Here is a 12,933-nt window from a genome sequence, read left to right as displayed (position 1 = left end):
TTAAAATCGATTTTTCTCTTCAATTTAATTTCGGTTTGATTTCATGAACCACAAAACTAGTTCTAAAATAGATCCCTTGTAGATATATATTATTAGAAAATCTTGTTTTTTCTGTGATGTGTGATTTACATTTGGTACTACTATCTGACGTCAAAATTTATGATTCTTTTCTATTGTGCTAATAATTTAGATTCTGATTACTTGGGTAGTTCTTCTTTCAAATTATGGCTGATTAGTGTAGTATGGTATTTTTTGTGATTTTTAAGTTCTACTAATAAATTTTTATTTTAAAATTTTAAATTTTTAAATTTGTTTTTATTTTTGTTTTTTTACTAGGTATATTTGATACTCGACCCAATTTGTGATTTGCAAATTGGATTAGATTTGACATAAAAAAATGCGTACGGATATTATTCGATTCAATCCGATGAGTATAATATTGATTGAATTGAATTTTCGGTTATATTCGATTCGATCTGTAAGATCCAAAACTCTTGAAAAGTCTTATTATGAGTTAATTTCAATTTATTTATTCATTAAAGACTTTAATTTTAGAAATTATTTAATTAAAGCTAATTAAATCAAGTTTTGATAATTAAATTAAAAAATTTTTCTAATTTTATAATTGTTGGATAATTTTCTATATTTAAACTATAAAATTTAGTAATTGTAAAATAATAAGAATTTTGTATAAATTGATGTAAAGAATTGAGATTTTGAAATTTAATATTTTAATTTTTATGAATAAAGAAAATTAATTATATTATCCCTAATTATTGAATTAGAATATTTATTTGAAAATAAATTATAAATTGATAATTAAATAGTATTTTCACAAATATTATTAGTGGATTAAAAATTAGTTTTTGGTTTTCAATTACTCCTAATTTTAGTGAAATGATTGAACTACCCTAACCCTAATTCCCAAATTGGGAACTCTAATCCCAATTCCCTAATCAGAAATCTAATTTTCCCTTTCTTAAAAATGGCGCGCACGCACGTTGTGCGCGTCCGCATGGGTCGAGTTGGGCTCAAGGCATAATGTTTGCCCAAGGGAGGCCCAACTCTCTGGGGTTTGGCTCGTGGTGCATTCATACAGGGACGCGTGCGCGTACATGGTGCGCACGCGTCCATCCCCCCCTTTTTTTTTCTTTTTCTTCTTCTTTTTTTTTTTCCTATTTATTTTTTTTTCTTTTTCTTTTTATCAGAAAACACATTGCTGGATGCTCCCTTTAGTGTTCACAACTCTTATTCCCTCAACTATCATACAATTCACAAAAATACAATTTTTGACATTATTCATCTACTACTAAACACAACATGCATGTGACTAAGCTAACAATGAAGTTGTACAAACAAATTTGTATGAAACATCTATCTACAATGGTAACTCAAATCACTTATTAAGTAAATGTAAAAGATTGGAAAGAGTTTACCATGGTGGGGTGTCTCCCACCTAGCACTTTTAGTTATTGTCCTTAAGTTGGACACTTGAGAAGCTTGTAGTCATGGTGGCTTATGTTTGTACTCATCCTTGAATCTCCAAGGATCCATGCTCCTCAATTGGTTGACAGAATTTCCAACCATTTTTATTAAGCTTGGGCAGAGTTCTACCCAAAATACGAGTCCCCATATTTGGTCTTCACATATCGAACCGGGATCCCATATCTTATTTTCGCATCCATCCGTTAGTTGAGTTCCATGATTTTGTCGGATGGTTGGTTGACAGAAATGTGGTGGACACATAGAATTCTCTTTACACCACCAATACTTCCTTCTAGATCCATACAAGGTGATCCTTGTCCCAACATCATCCCTATACCTTGAGGCCTTGACTTTAATGAGCTTAACACCTACTTTCCAACCACTACACAACTCATTTCCACTTTTAATTCCACAAAGAGTTCTAAGTTGACCATCATTTTCAATCAAACCATATTCAAGTGAGAAGTTAAAGCTTAGAGATAAGAGTTTTACCCACTTAAATGTTGTGTTGGATGGTAGCTTGGGAAGGGAGGCTTCCCCACACTTAGACAATGCAAGATCTATCTCTTTGTGCTCCTCTTTGATTGTTTCCACCTCTTCACGAGCTTCTTCAAATTCAACCTTTTCCCTTTTGTTACATGGCTTGGTGTTGACATTTTGTTTAATGGGAGGTGATTCAAGTTTGGATAGGAATTCATTGATGAATAAGTTCATCTCTTGATCAACCTCTTCATATTCTTCAATTTCAATATATACCATGCCATTTTCGTTTTCCTTGAGAGGTTGTACACGCTCTTCTATAACTTCAACTTCATGTCCAATGGGAGAGGATTCCATTGTAGATAGAAATTCATCCATGATTGAATCCATCTCTTGATAAGCTTCTTCCATGTCTCCAACGATGATATGCTTTGGAGGTTGCGCACCCTCCTCAACATCAATATCAAGCTTCTTGGAAGAGTGCTCCATGATGCTACATTCCCATGGACTTTCAACATCTCCTAAATCTTCAACCACTTCTTCCCGTTCTTCAATGATCATAGGCTCCTCCAATTGTTCCAACACAAAATTGGACTCTTCCTTCTCTACCAGATTTCCCACTTTCTCCTTCATGCTTCGTTCTTCTTTTGACTTTTCGCATGGGATCATGGGAGTACTTTGAGCATTCAAACATCGGTAGGCTAAGGTGGACACTACCTTGGTCAAGTTGGTCACAAACTCAAGTGTATCCCGCTTCATGGCCTCTTGTCCTTGAAGTAACAAAGCGAGAGGATCGTTTATTGGGGCTTGTGGTGGGTAGGAAGGTTGATCATTTTGGAGAGAGGATTCATGGTAGGAAGGTGGTTCTTCTTGATAAAATTGTGGAGATGGTGTGTATTGAGGTGGCTCTTTGTAGTGATCTTGATAGGATTGTGGTGGTTCTAAAGGTTTTTGCTCATAATGGTCATAAAAATATGGTATGGATGATTGGTCATATGATGGATATGGATCATAGGAAGGTGCTTGGTATGGAAAGGCTTGTGAGTATGGTTGAGGTTCATGTTGAGGATAGGATTCATAGGCATATGATGGTGGTTGTTGAGTGTCACAAAAAGAATCATCATAGCCGTTAAATTGACATGCATTAGGATGAGAATTATACCTATAAGTGTCCGGAGGTTGTTGCCAATAGGAGTGATCAATTCCTTGAGGCTCCTCCCATCTTTGATGGTTCCATCCATGGTACATGGTCCCATTAAAGTCCACATTTCCTACAACACAATTAGAACCAAACTCACAAGCAATAATCCTTTCATACAAAAATTTGTTTGTCACAAGTACAAACCCCTAAAATCTGTAAACCGAAGTATTTAAACCTCGGGTCGTTCTCCCTAGGATTTACAATAAAGTGTCTTGCTATTGGTTGTGAGTTATATTTGGGGTTTTTAAGATTTTAGACAAGAAATATAAATGGCAAAGAAAATAAACTAACAACTAGCAAAGCTCTTGGCAAGATATGAGAACTAGAAGTCCTATCCTAGTTATCCTCCTCAATTGTGATGGCAAATTATCCATTGCTCCCACTTGGTCAACCTCTAACCATGGAGGAAAGTCAAGTGGATGAATCAAATTGATTCCTCAAGTCCTAATCAACTCCTAAAGGAAAGACTAGCTTTAGAGGTATTCAAATCAATTAGCAACTTCTAATTATTAATCAACAAAAGGATTAGATAACTCAAGGGTCACTAATTACTCTACCTAGGCCAAGAGGAACAAAAGCTACACTAAAACCCAACCAAGCATTTCATCAAACACTTGGAAGGCATAAAAGAAAAGCATAGTGATTTGACAACAAGAATAGAATATAACTACAATTATTGCAAAGAATTATCAACAACAAGCAAGGAAATCACAACTATCATGAATTACCTCAAATTGCATTATTGAAAGGAAACAAAGGAACAACAATCTATCCAAAACAAAATGAAGAATTACAATTATAAAAGCACATAACTAGAAAGAGAGAGATGAGAAGATTGAGAATTGATAAAGGAAAATTGAATCAAAGTATGAATTAAATCTAGATCTAAGAAGAGAGATTAACCTAATCCTAATCCTAATTCTAGAGAGAAGTGAGAGTTTCTCTCTCTAGAAACTACTCCTAAAACTAACTATCTATCTAATTAGTCTCCATGTGTGAATGTGTGTGAATGTATATCAATCCCCTTCAATCCTTGGCTCTTATATGCATTTTGGCGCCAAAGTTGGTTGCTGAAACCTTCCAAAATCGCCAGGCACGTGCTGCATTAGTGAGGTCATGTGCCATCATCGGCGCGTGCGCGCGCGGTACGCGTGCGCGTCCTTGACCTGTTCCGCAATGTGCGCGCGAGCGCCTTGTGCGCGTACGCGTGCTTGGCCTGGGTCAGTTCTTTGGCTTTTTGTGCTTCTCTCCACTTGCATGCTTCCTTCCTTGCTTCCTTTGATCCATGCCTAGCCTATTTCAATCCTGTAATTACTAGCAAACACATCAAGGCATCTTATGGAATCAAAGAGAAATTAGAATTCATCAAAATAAGGATTGAAAAGCATGTTTTTACACTTAAGCACAAATATGGGGAGGGATAACAAAACCATGCTAATTCATAGGCTAAATGTGACAAAAGGTTATCAAAATACTCTAAATTCAATACACAACAAACCGTCAAATTGGGGTTTGTCACTGCCGCTGGTGGAGTCGAAACCGCCACTGGTCTGAGCTGAAAAAAATGCGTGGAGAGAGAACATGGGGCTTCGTGGGAGCTCCGTCGCACCGCTCCTGCCGAGCCACCGCCAAGTCCTGCCGCCAATCAGAGCCCTAGCCATCGCCATCGAAGACACCACCGCCGCCACTGCCGTCAATTGGGGTCAGAATCGTTGAGGTTGTGCCTATTCCCGTCAATAGAGTTGTCGTTAAAGTTGCTGATTCGGTTCCAATTCCTCCATTGTTGAGACTCTAAGCTTTAGTTCTTGCCTTGGTTCCATCCTGTTCCTTATCTTTCTCCTGTTCTATCTAAGGAAACCTATGTCTCTGTTTAGTACTGCTACTCTGTTTTTCCTGTTTGTTACTAGGACCATTATGATGGTGTTGAGGCTATCAGAAAACTGTTAGAGCTGCTGTTGATGAGTTTAATATCGCTACTTCAATTATGGTTTGCTCTTCTCTTTGATTACGTTCTATTTGTACATTTTATTATCATTGCCACGTTTGTTTTGATTTAATTCTAGTATATGTTCTGTTTTGAAATTCTCAGGATTGTGTCCACTTTCAATACCTATTCAATTTGAATTCTCTATTCTGCTGTAACTACTATTACCATTGTGAAATTGTTGCAGCTGCTGCCATGAAACAAAAAGGGAAGGGAGTTGTCACGTTTAATCTACGCGGGTTCAACTAAATTGAGGTAGGAATTTGTTTAAAAGTAACATATTTTGGGGTTGCATACCTGATGAGTTTAGTGGATTAATGCAAGTGAATTGATTTCTGTGCTGGAAATGATTTTCTGCTGTGATTGAAATTGTGGCTGAATTGATTATTGATTTATCAATTTTTTGAGTTTCTGGCAAAAAATGATTGAACATGTTGATTTTGAACCTTGGTTTGAAAATGATTTTTATTGATTATGCAAAATGAATTTGGAAATGTTAATTCGAAAAATGTTGGTTTTGATTGAGTCGAAGTTGAAAAGAGGAGACTCGTAATGGGTGGCAAACTTCAATTTTTAGGGGAGGTGCTGCCGAAATTTTTCTAAGAATTTCGAAGAAATTTTGATTGTGATTTCGAAGATAGTTTTGATTTAAGTATCTTTAATAAGAGAAGTATGTTTTGAATGTTTTTAAAGATTATTAAAGAGACTTGAATTTTTATGATTTGGTTAACTTGTGGTTTTAAAACTCATTTGTTTTCTAATGATGAAACGAGATTTGATTAACTAGCAAAATACTTTAAAATAGTAAATTGAGTATAAATTTAAGGATTTGAGAATAGGAAAGTGAGTTTAAGGTTTTTTTAATGAAATTGAACTTAACAGTTAAGAGGAAGAAAGTTATTTTAAGAAATATGATGAAATATATGTGGTATTGGTTTGGAGGCGAACTTAGTGAGTTGTTTGAGGGTTGTCCTTAAAATTGAGGTAGGATTAGTACAATTGAGTTGTTTGAGATCTGGTGATGATTCTGGTTATAGTGTTGTGGGGTGATGACTGGGATTGATAACGTTGGTTATGATATTGATGACAAGATTTGTGATGAATGAAACGTGGTTGAGAGTGATGTGGATATTGATGAATTATGATTGAAATATTCGTATGACTTATTTATTTGAAATTATCTGAGATATGAGTTTTCTTGGGTAAAGTACCGTGGCTTGCCACCACGTGTACCAGGTTGAAAACTCGATACTCTGTTGACCCTACAACGTAAGGGTGACCGGGCACTATAAATTCTCGGGAATGTTAACCCTCGTTGAGCAATATTGATTATTTGAGAAAAAACTATGCATAGACTCTTGGGAATGCACGTCGAGAGACAGTCTAAGATTTTGGACTTGTTGGGTTGGCTGGATAACCGACAGATGAGTCTCATCAGCCATAGGACAGGCATGCATCATATGCATTTGTATGTTTTGATTGAGTGTGTTTGTTTTGGTTTGCCTATTTGCTCAGCCATGTTCACCTATTACTTGTTTTACTTGCCGTACTTGAATCCTATCTGTGATTTTCTTTTTTGTCTTATATGTATGTGTTTATCTGAGAAACCCTCTTTGGTGGAGGCGTGAAGAGGGTGGTTCATAGTATATGGTAGTGAAGGTTGGGGCAGGTAGACTAGGTGTCGCTTGAGTATTCTAATGTATGGTACCATTTGGATAGCAGTGAGCGAAGTAAGTTGGACAAAAAGTCACTAGGCACGTTTTTGATCCTTTTGTTTCTTTAAGCTATTAATCCTTCTGATTTGTAAGTTAAAGGAATTTTCTTTAAACACCTTTTAAAATAGGTCTTTCACCAAACTTTTTCAAAAGCTATTTTAAGAATAAACTGCTTTATAACGAAGTTAATTCTATTTGCAAGTATTTCTTTACTTTGATAATATTCCCATCCCTATTGAGAATTTGTGGTTTGTTCTCACCACAATATCTTTCACCCTTTTCAGTGATACAGGTTTGAAGAGTCAGTTTGAAGCTGTGGGTGATTATTGACTTTATTTATGAGTTAAGTTATTTTTATAGTGTTCTCTCGCTTGTTGCTTAAGATCTTATTTTATACAGAGGGATAGGTGTTGCATCTGAGTTTTATTTTGATTTACTTGTATAAGATTTATTATTATTAGTAATTATGTTATTATTAATATTTGGTGATGTTTGATATATAATTTTTAATGAATTAAAAGCAAGTTTCTGGTATTTTATTCAATATTGAAATGCGATATCGAACTATAGGCTCAATATAAAATAGTTAGCAATGAAAACAGGTTAATAACGTCTTACTTTTGGTGTGATCATAACGTATTAGAAGTTAGGTCGTTACACGATCTTTGTGCAGCTCTACTGATGAAGTACCATGATCACGACTTTAGCTTTGTGCATTGATTGATTTGTACCATTAAACAAAGGAAAAAATATCAAAAGAAATATCTAATATAATAAACAAAAATTATTTTTAGTGACAAATTTTTAATGGTAATTTATAACATAATAATTTTTATATGCCTTATTTAACTTATATTTTTATAGTGATTATGTATTTGTCGTTATTACCATAATTATAAGGATTTTTTCTTAAATAAAATAAAAATTAATTAATTTTTCAAACAAGATATTTCAGCTTTATTTTTCAGAATAAGATTTTTTTTTGGTAATAATAGTAAGTTCGCCGTACCTCCCGACGAACTCTATGATGAGTTCGGTAAACTATATAAACCTAGTGGGACCATTTTCTTTTGTCCCTTTCTTTTCTAATCTCTTTTTCAAATTTACTCTATTCCTTCTTGATTTTTGTCTTTTCGACACCCGTGAAGTTCATTATGGACGACATTCTCAGTTTTGGGTAAGTAAATAATAGGTTAATTAGAGTTAATTTTTTAGCTTAGTTAGAGTTATTTTTTTAGTTTAGTTAGAGTTACTATTTACATGTTAGATAAAATTAGTAGTTATATGTTGCATGTTAGTTAGAGTTACAGATTTACTATTTACATGTTAGTTAGACTTACTGTATGTTAACTATTTTTATGTTAGTTAGATTTTTTATGTTATTGTTTTTAAGTATAGTTGTTGTTTGTGTATTGTCTATAACATGTTAATTAGTATAACAAAGTAAATTGTTAGTTAGTTTAGTCAGAGTAATTAGTTTAAGTTGTGAATCAGAAGGTAATTAGTAAAAATAATTAATTAGGTTAAGTTAGACTAAAAAAAACTTGATTAGTAAAATTTAGGGTTCAGTTAGTTATTAATTAATTAATTAGTTAGTTGACAGTGTCAGTTAGTTGGGGCAGAATTAAAATTATTAAGTTTATAAGCTATGTTGGATTTAAATATTTTTTAATAATTTAGTTAATGTAAAAGAAACTGAGTTCAGTGTGTGTGATTTGATTTTACTAGATTGTGTTTAGATGGAGCAGCAGTTATTGGGTTATGAGGATGAGATATACAAATTGGATCACGCTGAGCACATTGCTGGCAGACTTGATCGAGTGGTACACTTTATTCACAATTTTTTATTTTATTGTAATTAATAAGCGGTGAAGCTGTTATTTTATCTGTTCACCGTCATGGTTTTTTTTTAATTTTTTTTCCATTTGGTAGGCACCTTGGATCTTGCGAACCAGGCAAAATTTGATGACACGGCTGCCGGAGCAGATTAGGTCATATCTCAGATGATTCGGGTTTGAGTATGTGGCCTATATCTCACTTTTCTTCACTCTCGTCATCCTAGGGTTGGGCCGAATTCGGGGTCCGTCATATGACGGCCAATCATCCTCGTGCCTTATCGGTCGAAACTCTGATCTATAAACATTGAAGACCAACTCCATACGGTACACAGGATGTACAAACCGCTTCCAATCAAGTCTTGCATGAGAGCAAGCTGCAAGGACGTAACGACAAAGAAGGTGAAGAGCCTGAAATACCCACAGTCACACTTACCCTCATTAAGTAGCACCTGATAATTCTGTTACCTTGACCTAGGAACTGCTTCTAACTCTTGAACCATGAAGTTTGTCCTCAATCGATCACGTGCTTCGAGTTGAATTTTATGGCCTTCATTAATGTCTGAGAGAATTCAGCACCGACTTGAAGTTGGGCTAGTGCCTCGAAACTCTTCTTTGTAAAAAGTTCACCCAAACGGAAATAATTTGACTTAACAAGAGTCATGATTGGAAAATTGCGCAAATCCTTCATAATAGTGTTAATGCACTCGGAGATATTGGTCGTCATGTGACCAAATCGACGACCCTCATCAGCATACTGTGCCCACTGTGACCATGGCACTTCTTCAAGCCAAGGCCAAGGTTTGAAATAGTGAATAAACAAACTTGAAATAAATCTTACCCGACAAGTACATTTGCATATACAAACTTGAAATAAATCTTACCCGGCAAGTACATCTGTATAGCGAATAACCAACGAGGAAGCTCGTTGTATGACTCCTCCCAATCGCCATATATTCTAGCAATGACCTTCTGTTTTGCAAGCTAAACCTTTCTGTAGGACGCCTTATAACCAAAGTGATTCTCCACACCTCTTTGGAGAATCCTGATGCTAATTGTTGGATCGGCTTTGACCATTGTGAAAATATGTTACGCAATCACCTTCGAATCTAACCTACCATGGTCTTGTCCCATGCATGCAAGTATTAGGACCAGTGTATCTCCCAACTTCCCATTTTTCTTGCTTTCGGCGATACGATATGAGTATGCTCCAATTACAATCGGGTCCGAACTGGATACATTGTGCATTGTACCTCAACTAGTCACTTTCTACTATTTTGTACTCCGTAGCCCTCCTGATACTGTACTGCTTAACTGTCAACAGGACTTCTTCATCGTTCTTAAATTTTTGTTCGACCTCAAACTCGTTACTTGGATCCTCTTCAGGGACTCCCTGTGTAAACGACCAATCGGAAGTCATTGCATCGAGATTCAACCTCGTGAAATAATCCGGCCGGTCATATGGTCGAGAAATGGCAGGCTGTGTCAGAGTGATTTGTGTGTCACCGTAGTAGTTCATCTCTTCTTTCTCGTCACCATCATCAAAAATTTCGGGTGGTTCTTCGTTAGCATCGTCTCCGTCATCGGAGTTAACTTCATACTGATCCATCATCGGATCTCTGATAGTAGAACCATCATGACTTTCAACACCGTCATCCATTAAGTCCACATTACGAACTTCAACATTAGATCCCTCCTGACTATCTTCCGGTGGCATATTTAGATCCACCATAGTCTTGTTGATAGTTCGTCTAACAGCTCCACTCAACGGACTATCAACGATAGTATTTGCAGATGATTCTCGGTCACCCACCTCAACAAGATACACGAATAATTCCATCAGATGAAAATTTATCATCGGTTGTGCCACGACCTTATAAGCCGTACATCCTCATCGTCGCGCAAACGGTACCTAATTCAAGACAATAGAAATATTTCTCACGACTGTGGTCTGAAAAATGTACTAGTAACAGAGACAATACAACTGTAATATATCGTTTATAAAACAAACTGCCATCTACTTCCGTTGGATATCTGTAATAAATCTTTTCACTCTTTTTGCTTCTTGCAGCCCGACGGAATGCAATATCAAATTCTTCAAAGCTGTTAAACTGTTGATTTCCGTTATCATATAGGTAATTATCAGTTGCCCCGATCTAAAAACGATAAAACCTTCTTCGTCATACACTATTTCACCATCGTAATAAATGGATAACAATAAATTCCTTGACATCATAAAAAAAAATGTCAACTTTAAGAAAAAAAAACAGTGAACAACAAAATTGTGCCTCTCTGATCTACTCTCCAACAGGCATGCTTTTATTTTAAAAACCTAACATAGAATTCGTCGAGGGCGAGAGGTAACGAACTTCATAATTTATATAGAGTTCGCCGAAGTTATGGTGAACTTGCCGTTATTACAAAAAAAAATTATATTCTGAAAAATGAAACTGAAATATCTTGTTTAGAGAATTAATTAATTTTTTTATTTTATTTAAAAAATCTTAATTATAATGATAATTATATATTTTTTATAATTATTAAATTTTTTTTATCATTATTAAATAAATGCCGCTACAAATTATTCTTTAATAATGCACGAGCTCGTGGATATAATATTGTGGAGGTAAGATCATAGTACAAATAAGGTTCTCTTTTTTAATAATCTACCAAATATTGTGGCTGTGTTTTTATTGTGTGTTTAAATTAAATAATTAATCAATATAAATTTTTCTGGTGGCCGCTAATGTAGATTGTGCAATTCTCTCTTCTTATCATTGAAAGTTGAATGCGGAGAAGGCGTCCACTTCTGTCTTCGGCTAATGATAATAACTAGCTTGTCCTCTCTTATAAATAACTAGCTTGTAGTGATGCAGGTAAATACGCAACTAACTCTAGATTTTGAAAACTAAGTATACTAGTTTCTTCTTCTTCTTCTTCTTTTTTTTTTTATTTATTAGTAAGGTTTCCTCTATATTTTGTGATTAATTTACCTTACTTAAAAGGATTTTGTTAAGAATACTTGTTAAATTACTTATAATAAATTTTTATTAAATAAGTTAAACGTATTTAAAAATCATTAAAAAATTTAAATTTTTTACTTTCATAAAATTCTCTTATTTTAGTAATTTAATATATTTGGTATTCTTATATTTCAATCTAATAATTATGAAGTATTTTTTGTTTTCTCCCTTCATGAAATGTTAAACCAACAAAAATAATACTACATGACTAATAAAATTTATTATTTTTTGTCAACACGTTAAATTTTAAGTACTAAATTTAAATTTTAAATTCTAAAATGTTAATTTAAAGTTAAATTCTATTTAACTCTCTTTCAAATAAAAGATAAGTTGCCCTTTATAACAAATCTAATAATTATTGAATAAAATGAATTATGTCATTAAAATAATTAATATTAATTCTTAATTTAACTTGAATTTTTTATAATAAAACTAATTAATTATCATAAAATCACTTGAACTTCATACCTACAAAACCACCATAAACTCCATTAACAACTATGAATTTCACCCTTACTCAATTAACATTTTATCTACTTTTTTTATTTATTTTAAATTTGTGATTCGGTCTTTTGATTTTTTCTTTTATTCTTTTTTTTTTAGTTTTTTTGATATTGTTAGATCTAATTAATTAATATATGTATGATTTAAAAAAAATTAAAAAATTATAAAGTAAGATCTCTTTTGTAACTTTTATAATTTAAAAAAAAATTATTATATTTAATTAGTTTAATTGTAAAAACTCAAGTTAAATTAAAATTTAATATTAACTATAATGACATAATACATTTCATCCAATAATTATTAAATATGTCATAAGGAATAATTTATCTTTTATTTAAAAAAAAGTTGAGTAGAATTCACTCGGAAATTATTTAATTTTCTAATTTGTTTGTGGGCAATACTGCTAATACATATAATTATAATAATAAATTATGCTATTTTAAATTAAATGATTTATATAAAGGTGATATCATTTATTGCTATAAATGTTAAATTTTAAATAAGTCATAATTATTTTTGATTTGAAATTAAATGAGAATAAAACTAGATATTATCTTTTGGATATTAGATACTATTTTTATTTGGGTTTTAGGATTTAATGGGTGCTATGCTCAAATATAAATAGTGCTTTCAGGGTTTCGGTCCCCAATATACCAAAGGTAGGGTTGGAAGTGAGTCAAGCCAGCTCATGAGCCAGCTCGAGTTC

At 33.5% G+C, this 12,933-nt stretch overlaps 1 protein-coding gene across 2 annotated transcripts in view; it reads left to right on the top strand.

Annotated features, from left to right (window-relative positions):
- LOC107475480 (cytochrome P450 83B1) overlaps positions 1–12,933 on the top strand; it is a 48,427-nt gene that overhangs the window by 18,108 nt on the left and 17,386 nt on the right. The gene's annotated exons all lie outside the window — the stretch shown is intronic.

Source organism: Arachis duranensis, chromosome 2 (assembly GCF_000817695.3).
Source record: "Arachis duranensis cultivar V14167 chromosome 2, aradu.V14167.gnm2.J7QH, whole genome shotgun sequence".
NCBI lineage: Eukaryota > Viridiplantae > Streptophyta > Magnoliopsida > Fabales > Fabaceae > Arachis > Arachis duranensis.
This window is presented reverse-complemented; position numbering and strand designations above follow the sequence as displayed.